The sequence below is a fragment of the Argiope bruennichi genome, chromosome X2 (genome assembly GCF_947563725.1).
Source record: "Argiope bruennichi chromosome X2, qqArgBrue1.1, whole genome shotgun sequence".
In the NCBI taxonomy this organism is placed as follows: Eukaryota; Metazoa; Arthropoda; class Arachnida; order Araneae; family Araneidae; genus Argiope; species Argiope bruennichi.
The window spans coordinates 61,453,541-61,466,140 of record NC_079163.1 but is presented as its reverse complement, the minus strand read 5'-3'; the positions used below and the strand labels follow the sequence as shown (position 1 = coordinate 61,466,140).

The following is a 12,600-nucleotide window of genomic DNA, read 5'->3' as shown; positions in this document are numbered from 1 at the left end:
ACTCTCTCAATTACTGTTTATAACACACCGTAACCGAGAGAAATTGAATTAAATTGAAATACGTATAACTATTACGATCAAATAAGACCTGATTTCGGATCATCGCTTTCATTTTATGGATTCGGATCGGAAGTCCGTTCTGGAGGGGATGATGCATTATTTTATTTTTAAGATTTTGGACCTTGCGGTGTAGGGAATTATTACTGCTTGCATTTGTTTTATAATTTTGGATATATTCTCTTCAGTTTGCTGTGCGAAATGAAAGAAGTATATGCTGTATATTTGGATTGGAACTTGAACTCCTGTTTTGGGTATGTACAATAAACGTAACCATAAGCAAAAATTTTCAATGGAACCAAAATAATGACAATCATTTTCAAAGTGGTTATATGAATGGATTATATTACTTTGTGAAAAATATCATTGAAAGCACTTGTTATTGAAATTCATATAAAAAGTAATAATTATAAATATTGAAATTAAATTTACTGTTGAAAAATACATGATGTTGAATTAAATATATCTCATAAAGTTCAGAATGATTAATACAAAAATAAATCTTGTATTTTTATTAAGTATGTGAGTATGACTTTGTACTTCGTGTAGATTAAAGAATTTCTGAAGTGACAGGAAAACCAATCGGATAACAAATGGATTTTATGAAGCAAGAAATCTGGTTGTTTTGAACAGAATGTGTAGTGTCATTGGAATTCTTTAAAAACTACTTATTTGTGATGATCTTTATATAAGGGCCTTAAAAGCACTTATTTTTTTTTTATCCAGGTGCATAAATTTTTTTTCTGTTGAAAAAAAAATCATTTCACCACGTTGCATTTATCCTATTATAGGAAGTATTTTCTTTGCAATGTCGATTCCTTCTTTGTTTAACAGATTTAATTCATTCATAGGCCAAAGTTTTTATCTCAATTTAAAGGACACACTGATAGATTGGGGAAAATATATCCTTTTTATTTACTTGATTCTTCTTTCATCTCCTTTTACAAAAGGGAAAATACTTTCTTTTTAGAAATAATTTTATGTATTCATGTCATGTTTTTAACAGTAACTTCAGCTCATCTTTTATTTTCTGCATGTGATTATTTGTTAGTTTTATTTCAACATCATTTAGTGACTTTACATTTGTGAATTATTTACATATATTTCTTTCAATTAATTTTTGTACAAAAGTTTAAAACTTTTTACCAATATGCTGGAAAATGTGCATTTGATTCATTACGAATTTCTAAAAGTGAATACACTTAATGATTTAAGGCTTACAAAAAGAAAAAGTAAGTAAAATGAACGTGATGCACAAAAGTGACTTGTAGGTCATTTGCAAAAAGATACCAAAAATAAATTAATGCTAATAAAACTCTTTTTAAATTTTTTTATACAAACTATTCAAAGTGAAAGAATTGTAATCACCAGAAATTCAAACATGAGATTTTGTCCTATCTCTGTGATTTAAATCTCCGAATAGGACATTTTTGGTATTATGCCTATCGGTGAATACAATGACTTGAAAAACACTTGGAGCAGGAATTTGAGTACAATTAAAGAGGATAACTTCAAAACACAAAGTGCTACATTGGTCAAATGTAGCACACAGTTTTAGCATCTAAAGTAATATCAAATCAAAATTTTGGAACTAAATCCATTAAGGAGTTGACTATCTGTCAGTAGGCATGTTCTTATGCATGTAAATACTGTATTAAAAAGAAACTTACATAAATGAAATTTTGTAAGTTATCTTGTTTCTAAGATTGTAACTCTGTCATAAATTTTGGACTTAATTGGCCAGACAAAAAGTTTTGGAGCATGCTTGGTTTCCTCCCCCCCCCCCTTTTTTTTTTCCTTCTATACTGGTCCTCTGAAAATAATAATCTATGTATTCATGGCATCACAGTCTTGTTTAAGATCTCTAATTTTTATGGCTGAAGGTGGGGAGATAACCTTCATTAGGAAGTATGGTATGAAGCAGTGTTAACACTCTCAACTGGTTTCACTTGTACTTCAGATGTATTGGTGGTGACCCACTTTTTCTTTTTTATGTATGTGATATATGTAAGTTAGTGAAACAACAGTTGTGCTTTTTAAAGTTTTGAAAGAAAAGTTCTCAGTTAAAATTATTTCTTCAGTAAATTGCTAATGTTAGTATGATTTTTCTAACAATGTATCTTGTTCTGCAATTGGTAAAGTGAATGCAGACATAAGAAAGGACAAATTATTGAAAGACTCGCATTCCACAAATTAATATCTGATAACATTATATGTTTTTCAGGTATGAATTATCAGTAGCTTGTTTTGAAAATATTGGAATGCATAATGAACTCAGTAAAAAACGTTGTTTGACAGAGAGTGAGTGTGAAAAATGATTTATATTTTGTGTTGTACATTTATCAGAAAAGATGAAAAATGGTGAAAAAATGGTTTTTTTTACAGATTTTCGAGTCAAATCACCTTTACTGGATTTTGATATTTTCATGTCAGATGAGATTTTTTTAAATTTTTTATTTCAAGATCATAAATGTAAAAAAAAAAAAAATGTGGAGAGTTTTGAAAAGAGGAGAGGATTTGGCATTAATTAATTAAAATACTGAAGTGGGAAATTTAAATGAACAATATGATGTTCCACAACATATAGTCTATGACCACATAAAGCAGTATGGGAGAATCCACTCAGTAAACATTATTAAAGAATTGAGAAAGTTAGCAGTATCAGCCCATTCAAAAGATTGCTTATTTTTGGGGAAACAAATTCCAAATGAAATGATTATTAATGATATTGAGAAAGATAGATTCTTGATCACTTTATGGAAAAAGAAATTTCTATTAGAAAATGAAATTACTGAAATTTAATATAAAGCTAATACTCTTACTTGTTCGACAAGCCAGAAACTTTTTATTACTAATGAAATTTATTAGTTGGGAAAGTTATTAATGAAAAAATTGAAAATGTTTGGGAAAATATCTAAAGAGAAACAATGTTTTATTTACATATTTAATAAAAGTTGTTACTTATGTTCTTAACCTTTTTCAAGGAGTTGGAATGTTAATGAAATAACAGTATAACCTTTTTTTCTCCTTATACTACTAACTGCAGTGTAATTAAATAATTTAAGATATGCTACAAAAGTCTTTTAATAAGGTTTTACAAGCAAAACTTGTATTAAAAAATATTCAGTGATTTCCTAATAAAATTTTACATGTATATTTGTATAAAATTGGACACTTACTTAGTTAATACCCAAATTAAAGTATTTCATTCAAACTTATACAGGATGGCCAGCTGACTGGGAATGATCAAAGAATTCCAGGAGTTCAGAAAAACTCGGGAAAATTTATTATAAATATAGAAACTTTTTTATATACCGGTAATTTTTATCAAACATAATAATTCGCTGATATATTTTCATAAATAGAATGAAACATCATTAGCAACTAATGAAAATGAAACTCTTACTCATAGTCTAAAACAGACTATGGAAGAGAAATATTAACCACCATATCTAATTTATTTGCATATATGTATAAATATATAATGTTTTTACTGAATGTTTTTGTTTGCTTTTTTCAGAACAAGTTATCAGCAAAATTAGTGAAAAGGGTTTTGCGTACTATGGGAAAAGGCAAGCCTAACTAAAGCCCAGTTCCTGTTACTGTTATGATTTTAAGCTTTAATGGGTCTCTTTTATTTAAAGAGATATAAATGGAGCTATCCCATCTTTTCCTGCCTTCAAACATCAAATCGATCATACTTTGTGTTAAGAGAGCTCAAGTATGAATTTGGGGTTTTAATATTCAAAATGTAAAATATTGAACTATTATTATAATTCCAAAAAAAATTATTTTAATTAAATAAGTATTTTGCAGTATTTTTTTCTCCTCTTTTCAGACATTTTTTTGTTGAATTATGAAGTATTGGATGTTATTGCTATTATTTATGTAAAACTTTATTTTATTTTATTTTTGAACATTATGAACATGAATTATTAAATTCTTTATATGAATTGATGGTAAGGATGGCATTAAAAGGGTATTATTTTATTTTAACATTTTTTTTAAAAAAATTTGTGTTTAAAATTTCCCATACATTCAACAAAATGCCCTATAATTTAAAAATAATATTAAATATGTGAAATTAATTTATTTGATACATTATAGGTACATGTGCCTCTTGTCATTTTTTCAAAAATTTTAAAAAAAGAGAAGGCATTATTTTTTCTTATAAGGTTTGGTGTATATGAAACTGTTTGTTACAAAAATTTACAAAATTCATTCATACTATCTTTTTTGAAATTTATACCTCTGAAACATTTTTTTTTCTTTAATGAAATTAAAAAAAAAAAAAAAAGGGCCAATTTTTCACTCCCCCCCCCCCCCATATTTTATAGGTTAAGTATTGAGTCAGCGTGCAGGCGAGTTTTTTTTAAATTATAGTTGATAAGCTAAAAGTCAATGCAATTTTAATTTCATTGAAGAATTTTTCTTATTTTGATGCTGAGATTTCATTTGTATTTGTCAACAATTTTTTTCTTTTTTTTCTTTTAGTAAAATTATTATTCAGTTCTGATTGGCATGTTGGTAAACAGTATGGATAGGGGAGACCCCTAAGGGAGGAAATAAATCATTTCATTCTTAAGCACTCCACCAATGTGCACATATTTTTATATTGCATTTTTGCTGGATGAATTTGACAAAGCGCTCTGAGATATGACTGGTTGGTTAAAAGACGGCTTAGATGGGCATGTATCTTCTAGTGTTGATTAATATATTTAAAAAAAAGAAAAAGAGGGGGGGGGGGTGCATAATTGAAACTTATCTGAAATTCAATAATTAAAAATGTTTATTGGGGGGGGGGTCTACAAAATAAATTTTATTTTACATTGATTTTGTATAAAAACTAGAACAATTTTAATAGTGAAGTGAAGAACATATTGTGCAATAATTGAAGAGAATAAAATAAAACAATATCATTCTTAAGACACTGGAAACATTCTTAAAATGTTAGGGAAATTTCTTTAAAAACCTGGAAAAGTCAAGGAAATTCAAACAGCAGAAATGCTGGCCACCCTGTTATCTATACTTATAATAAAGCTCAATGTATGTGTGTGTGTGTTGGCGCTCTACAGGCCAGGTCATTTGACATACAGCTATCAAATTTGGTACATGTATACCTTAGAGGTCGGGAATGTGCACCTGGGGTCCCTTTTTTTCAAATTTTAATTAGAATTTTAATTATTAATTAAAAACTAACTTTCCCGCCAAAAAAATCTTCCATTTTCCCCACCGCCAAAAGAGTAAGGCTTCAGTTTCTTTTTTCTCCCAACAGTAATGAGGCTAGGGTTAATATTTTTCGGTGGATTATTTTAAACGATTCTGTTTATTTTCTTAATGTTTTATGCATTTAAAATTAAACATTGTTAATTAATCCATGTTTCAGATTCATTCTGAAGTACTTTTGAATAAAGAATAAAGGAAATTAAAAATGTATAATATGCATAGCGTTACCCCAACTGGCGTAGAAAAATTCACGCATTTGCGTTAACGTAACTGGCGAAGAAAATTCACGCTTGCGCATTATGTTCTGATTGTTGTCATGACAACCAACGGATGCTTTAAATTATTTTTAGGTTAGTTGCATGCTTTTGTAGGTAAATTGTATTTATGTTAGTTATATATTTTTTGTATATGCTTATAGTTTTAAGTACATCGTTTTTTAAAAAGTTTTTTTTAACCTGTTTTCAATGATTTAAATTATTTTTAGGTTAATTGCATACTTTTGTAATTAAATTGTATTTATGTTAGTTATATATTTTTTGTATATGCTTATAGTTTTAAGTACATCGTTTTTTAAGTAGTTTTTTTAAACCTGTTTTCGACCGATTATTTTAAACAATTCATTTTATTTTCTTAGTGTTTGATGCATTTAAAATTAAACATTGTTAATGAATCGATCTGTTCATGATGAATCTGAGAAATTTTTGTTGACAAATTCTTGAGATATTACATAAGTTAAGAAAGATATTCTTTAGTGCCCATAAAGTTTAAACGCCCAGTGACTCTATTATCACTAATCATATTATTAAAAAAAATGCTTTGTTTCAGTAAAAAATATTATTATATTAATTGCAGATTAATCATTTACACTTTAATTTAAACCATAAATTCTACGAGGGGTAACAGAAAATTAGAGAGATACATATCACGTTATGACTGAAGGCCTTTATAATATTATGAGGGAATTATATGACTATCAAAATTTGAAGTTTTAAAATATTTTGCTGAAGAATCTATTAAAGTTGGAATTGCGTAAATTATTTAATGGTACGACCGGAGTTTAACCCCTGCTTGGCGCAATTTTTAAAAATCGCCAACAACGGCCTTGCGAAATGTTGAAAAGCAAAGGAGCAGATGTTCAATTATAGTGCATAATAAAGATTGCCAACTTTGGCGCGTTATCGCAACTTGGCGAAGAAGGGGGTTAAACTCCGGTTCAACCTATTTAATTATTAAAATTTAAACGAACATTAAGATTGGCGAACCGGCTGGTCGCCAAAGGCGGCTAGTAGTTCTATAATAAAATATATATATATATATATTTGATTAAGGTTGTTTCTTATTTTTTCTCTAAAAGTGCTTAAAAAGTATTTAGAAAGTGCTTGTTTTTTTAAATAAGTATGTACCCTGTTGAAACAATTTCATCAGCAAATGATTTATTATTATTTTAATATTCTCTTTCGAAAAATTAACCATTCTTCAGTCAGACTCTCTCGTTCTTTACTCTGTATTGAGTAAAGTGGATTGCAATTTGAAGCAATAGGTAGAAAAGCATATCTTTACCAAATGTTTCTAGAGTTTTTTTATTGGTCCTGCAACAATATAATGATCATTGCCGTATTGGAAATTAGCCTTGTTGCATATAGAAATGTATACTTCAGTAGCTCATGCAAATTGATTAGTTCTTGTTTCTAATTTCTAGATTCAAAAAATTTATTGTAGATTACAGTCATTTGTTCTACAAAATAACACTTTATTGATATGAAGGTTCTACTTCAATATTAATGAATCTGTCTGTTGTAATTAATCTGCCTGATTTCTTCCAATGTTAGAATTCTTTGAAATATTTTTTTAAACATGAAATAAAGGTGCAAACACAATTTTCAAAAAAACTTATTGTGTCTTTTTATTTACACAGTTTAATTCTATATTGTCATATCAACAAATAATCTTTGCCAAAAACTAGTTGGCAGAAATTCATTATAACATAGTTATAAGAGCGACCATGTGCGAGGGTTTATTCATCATTTGATTGTAAGAATGAACTTATTTATATCTCCTAAAAAAATTCAGTACCATTTTTTTTTTCTCAAGCAGCTGTTCATATAAAATTCTTTTGTATTCCATGCTACTTTTTTTCATTTAATGTGGAGTATATCTCTCATGCTTTTGAATATAGTTAAGCTGTTGTAAAATATATAGTTTGGTTACAATATTCCATGCAGTAATTAATTCGAACTGTGTTTCATAGGGATTGTCATCAATTAAGGCTTTTTGTTCTTTTTCCCATGTAGTGGAATCCCTCTTTGTAAATTAGATGCAGTAGATCTTATTTTTTATAAATGTACAAGTAAAAGTATAAAGTTTTCTTTTGGAATGAGAATAATGACATAGCACTGCATAAAATATTCTTTATTTGGCACAATACTCAGCATTTTTAGTAATATAAAACTGGTTATTACTTTTTAAATAAATGTTGCATACTAATTATTAAAGGTTGCTATCACATTTTTGAAATATAAATTTTCCTAGATTCAATTATATATAAGCAATATTTCCTTTATTTTTTTAAAAAATATTGTTGGGATGAAAGAAGAAAGCTAGTATTATTTATACATTCAATACAGACTAAAACACAAATTTTTTATTACTGTAAGTAATTACCTGAATAGGATTTCACATAAATTTATATATGATTCTATATATCTTTTCAAATTTAAGGGCGTTAAATGTATATTCGGTACTGTATATAAATAGAGCCAAGAAGGGATTGTTTGATAGAGAAATTCAAAAATATTGCATTGATTTAAAAAAAAAAAAAAAAAAAAAAAAAACCTCATAACTTCTTTTCTGTGACAATGATTCCATCACATCATCCAAACTCAGCATCTTTGCTCTCTAGCAGTAAAACTACTAAAGTTATATAAATGCATCACATACAACTTTCTTTGTGGCACTAACCAGTTACGTAACAAATTTATTATTTAAAAATCAGTATATGTACAGCATGGTTCAAAATTCTATATATAGATTGGAAAAGGAGATAGGAAAATATTAAATAGCCAAAATCTCAGAGAAATATTACCCAAAATGCTGTCCGCTCAAATGAGCTATAAAGTACTGTTTACCATCAAGCCTGTTGGATTTCATTGCTAGTTCTTTAAAGTTCCAATTGTATATGAAAAACTATAACAGTTAATTCATACTAAGATTCTAAATATATTCATCTCATTTCAAAATCTTTAATATTATTGCAAATATCCTTAAAATACCAGGTATTTTTTAAAAGGATTTGCTTGTCAATGCACTATCATTATGAATTATATAATTTTTTTTAATAATGTAAAACATTTGGGTAATTTTAAATTTATTGATATTACTAAAATGTCTATAGCATTTAGAGGTACTCCTTCTATAATAGGTGTTTTAACTGTTTGAATGTATTTAAGAAGTAATTGAAGAATTGAGTTTGTAAATTTATGTAATATTTTGTACTTGTCAAATCTCAAATATTATTTAATGATTGGCCCTGTTTTTCATAACAAACAAACTTATTTTAGTGAAAAAAAATGGTTAATTGAAGTTTTCTTTAAAGAAAGTAGAAAAATGCTTACTGCTTATAAGATAAATCAGTTATTATTATCCAAGTTACTTTGCTAAATCTCACTGTGCAAAAATTGTTGGCTTTTTAGCTTCTAGTAATGAAGATATAGATGTATAGCATAGGAAATATTGATATTTTTTATCCCCATTATGTAATTAATACTAATATTAGTAGTGGTGCAAAAACATTACTACATTTGAGAAATAAACTTGCATCATATGAACCTTGACCAAATCTAAAAGATATTCATTTAAGCATATTGATAAAATAAGGTTTTCCAAACTTTTTGAACTGTTGCATTTAGATGTTTGCAAACCTCTACCTTCAAACTCAGTTTTGGTCATTATTACTTTTTGACTATTACAAATGATCATTTATGGGTATGTAACAAATTTTCTCATGAAATGGGAAAAGTTTTATCCAATTTTACAAAATATCAAAAAAAAAAAGTTGAGAGTTTTACTAATTTTTAAATTATAGTATTAGAACAAATAGCAATCTTCTGCTTTGCAGAATTTGACAAATTTTTAAAAGATCAGAGAATTCATGCTGATTGAGCTCTCTATTCATACAAACACAATGTTGTTAGTGAATGCTTTATTTATACATTGATGAAGGCTATTCTTGAAGATAGTGTTCTTGGCAATGGTTTCTGAGTAAAAGCATTATGGTATTTCACCTATGTTTGAAATACAATGTTTTTACAAAAATAAATTTAAAGCATTTTCTGCTGAACTATTTGATTTTAAAAAAAACTATTAAATATACTTAAATTTTCAGTACAACAGCATATATAAATATCACCTGACAAATTCAAAGTATACTTTAGATGCATCCCAAAAAACGAATTGTGGTAGGTTATATCTTACAAATTTGTTTGAATTGTATTCGAATTCCTAATGGACAAAGCATGGCAGAAATGTGGCCTTTCAGAAAGCTAAGTATGCAGTAGAGCAGTTGCAAATCCTAAAAATTTTAATAAAAATCAATATTATCTTTCCTATCCAGAAATAGACAGTGAAATCTTAGATAATGAAAGTAAATATTGAAATAAAAAGGAAATAGAATGCAAAATAACAAAAGAGGTAGCTCCATAATCTATGATTGAAATAAAAATGGAAGATTTTGAGAGAGTGGAAAGTCTTCAAACCTTACTTAGCAAAGTTAATAGTTACATGATTAAGGGATACAGTATCTAGAAGAGACAAACTTGGAACTGATATTAGTTGTAAAGCTCAGGGAATCAATTTTAAATTTAGGTCAAAGAAAGTCATTGAATCATATTACAAAACTAGATACTACTTTATCTTTTTTTTTTTTTTTTTAATTCAGTGGGAAAACACATTTTCTGTTTTAATCAAAGAAAGAACAGAAGGTGACGAAGTTAGCTTAGGACCACTAAGGAAGATTGATGCTAATAATACAGAGACAAAATCAGTTAATATGGATATTCCACCTCATTATAACATGGCAATAAAATTTCAAAAAAAAAAAAAAAAATTGGCTAAAAGCTATAGAAAAAAGAAATTGATGTGGTGTGTATTAGAAAAGTACGGGAATTTATCCCTAAACCTGAGAATGTATAAATGTTGGACAGTAAGTAGATTTCTACAATTGAAAAGGATGAAAAAGATTAGAGATAAAGTGAACCTTAGTGCAATCAACAAAATGGAGAATATTATGAAGATGTGCTTAACCCTGTTGTAATTTTTTTTATTATTATAAGAATATTTTTCTGAATTTTAGAATGTTTCTAGAAATGGAAGCCCTGTCTGATTGCTTTAAAATGAGCTTGTTTATAAGCTTTTATATTTTATGAAACGCTCATAAGAATTTTATCGGTTTAGATAAAGCAAATCATTTATGTTTACTGAATTATGCACTTTATGATTTAAATGAGAGTACCTATGAATAGTTTTATGAAATTCATCTTGTTTTAGAAAACCTGAATTTTCAAACATTGGATTGAGTAAGTTGTGTATATGTGTGCAAAATTAACATATTACTTCAATATGTTTATAACATCATAATGTTTGGTAGAACTGAGCTACTCATTAATAATATAATACAACTTTTAAGTAAAAAAAGTCATATATTACTTGTTGAATTTCGGGAAACAGACAATAAGTTATTTATTCGCAAAAACGATAAAATTTGTAAAACAATTAAAAATTTTAAATTTAGATAATGTTTCTTGCCATTGCCCTGCATATTGTTCTTTCAAAGTTGCAGTGTCCAAGTGATAGTGAAGAAATGGTGGAAATAGAAAAATTACCAAATAAGATAATACATTGCCAATTCAACTAGGCCAGATATCTTGTGTGCTTTCAACATTTTAGGCCATTTCAATCATTATGGAACATCACTCTGGAAGCAGTTTTAAAGTTCTTAGAATATTTTAGTTACATCTAAAACAAAAGAACTATGAATCAATAAATTGAATCAACCAATCTATTTAAATAAATTCCTGTAGTCTTGCAAATCATATTTGTAACCACGATATTTGAATATCCATGGGAAGAATTATATTACTTATATATAATTTACCCATGACGTGGAAAACAAACAGAAGTATGTAATTTTATCTATACCAAAATATGAATACATGGCACTCTCACAAGTTTCAAAGAAATACTTTTTGTAATTGATTTTTCCAAAATCACTTATTGAGAACATTAATGATTTACTTTAAGTATTATTTTCTAAATAACTTTATATTTGAAAAAAAAATCCATCTAATGTATATTAGTGTTAAAACAGACTCGACATATGTTTTTGCCAAAGTCATGACAAAGACAAAATTTGAAGAATTCAACAACTAAATTTTCAGACAAACTATTTTTTGGTAATGTTTTAGTAATATATATATATAATATATATTTGTTATATCTGTGTTATGCTTTCAGGTCCCCGTCCGCCATGCTGCAATGTCATTGTTGTGACAGCACTTCAGCGAAACAACTTACAGATGGATGTAGTGTAAGATTTTTTAGTTACAAGTAAATTTAGGCATTGTATTTTTTAATTGTTTTATAATTTGAAAAATTATTAAAGATGGACCATTTATGTAGCCCTGTTAAATATGTACTGCCCTACAATTTTTTCCACATAGTTAATTTTTGTAAATTAGATTCAAATGGAACCTCCAGTATACCAAAGTTCTTATGTAAATGTGGGGAATTTCTTCTTTTATTTTGATTGGCTTAATTGGTTTCTTTTTGTAATTATAATTGCATAATTGGTTGTATGTGTGTATATATATATATGTAAGCATTATTTTATGTGAAGCCGAATGCAGTTTCGAAGACAGAGAAGTGACTCTCGATTTCGTGACATCGTTTTATTTCATCTTGGAGACGCAGACATTATATACAAGCGACGAGCACACACACAACACAGAACGACATAGAAAGAAATGAGAGAAAAACTCTTGAACATTTTATCCCTTGTCTTTTATAAAACCTGAGATATTGATAGGGAAAATATTTCTCTATAGTGCTGATATACAATGAGATTTTGATAGGGATTTTCGCAACACGCGCCGACGAAGCAGGGGAAACACAGGGATCTTTTATTGGCACGTCAGAAGTATTTTGTCCCTTCACTCGGAGTGTGGGAAAATGAGGCTTTTAGCCGATGCAGCAATTTTACAAAGCTTCTCTTGAATTAATTAAGTAGTGAAAGTGGAATTATATCAGGAAATAAGAGAATATTTT

General features: G+C 27.8%; 1 long non-coding RNA gene across 3 annotated transcripts in view; it reads left to right on the top strand.

The window, feature by feature from the left end:
* The window catches only part of LOC129960979 (uncharacterized), an 88,948-nt gene continuing 76,348 nt past the window's right edge, over positions 1 to 12,600 (top strand). For 2 of the 3 annotated variants that reach the window (XR_008783736.1, XR_008783737.1), the window contains exons 1-2: positions 1 to 311; positions 11,791 to 11,863. This is a non-coding gene — a long non-coding RNA (uncharacterized LOC129960979). The remainder of the gene's footprint in view (positions 312 to 11,790; positions 11,864 to 12,600) is intronic. The other variant, XR_008783735.1, reaches the window with a different exon arrangement.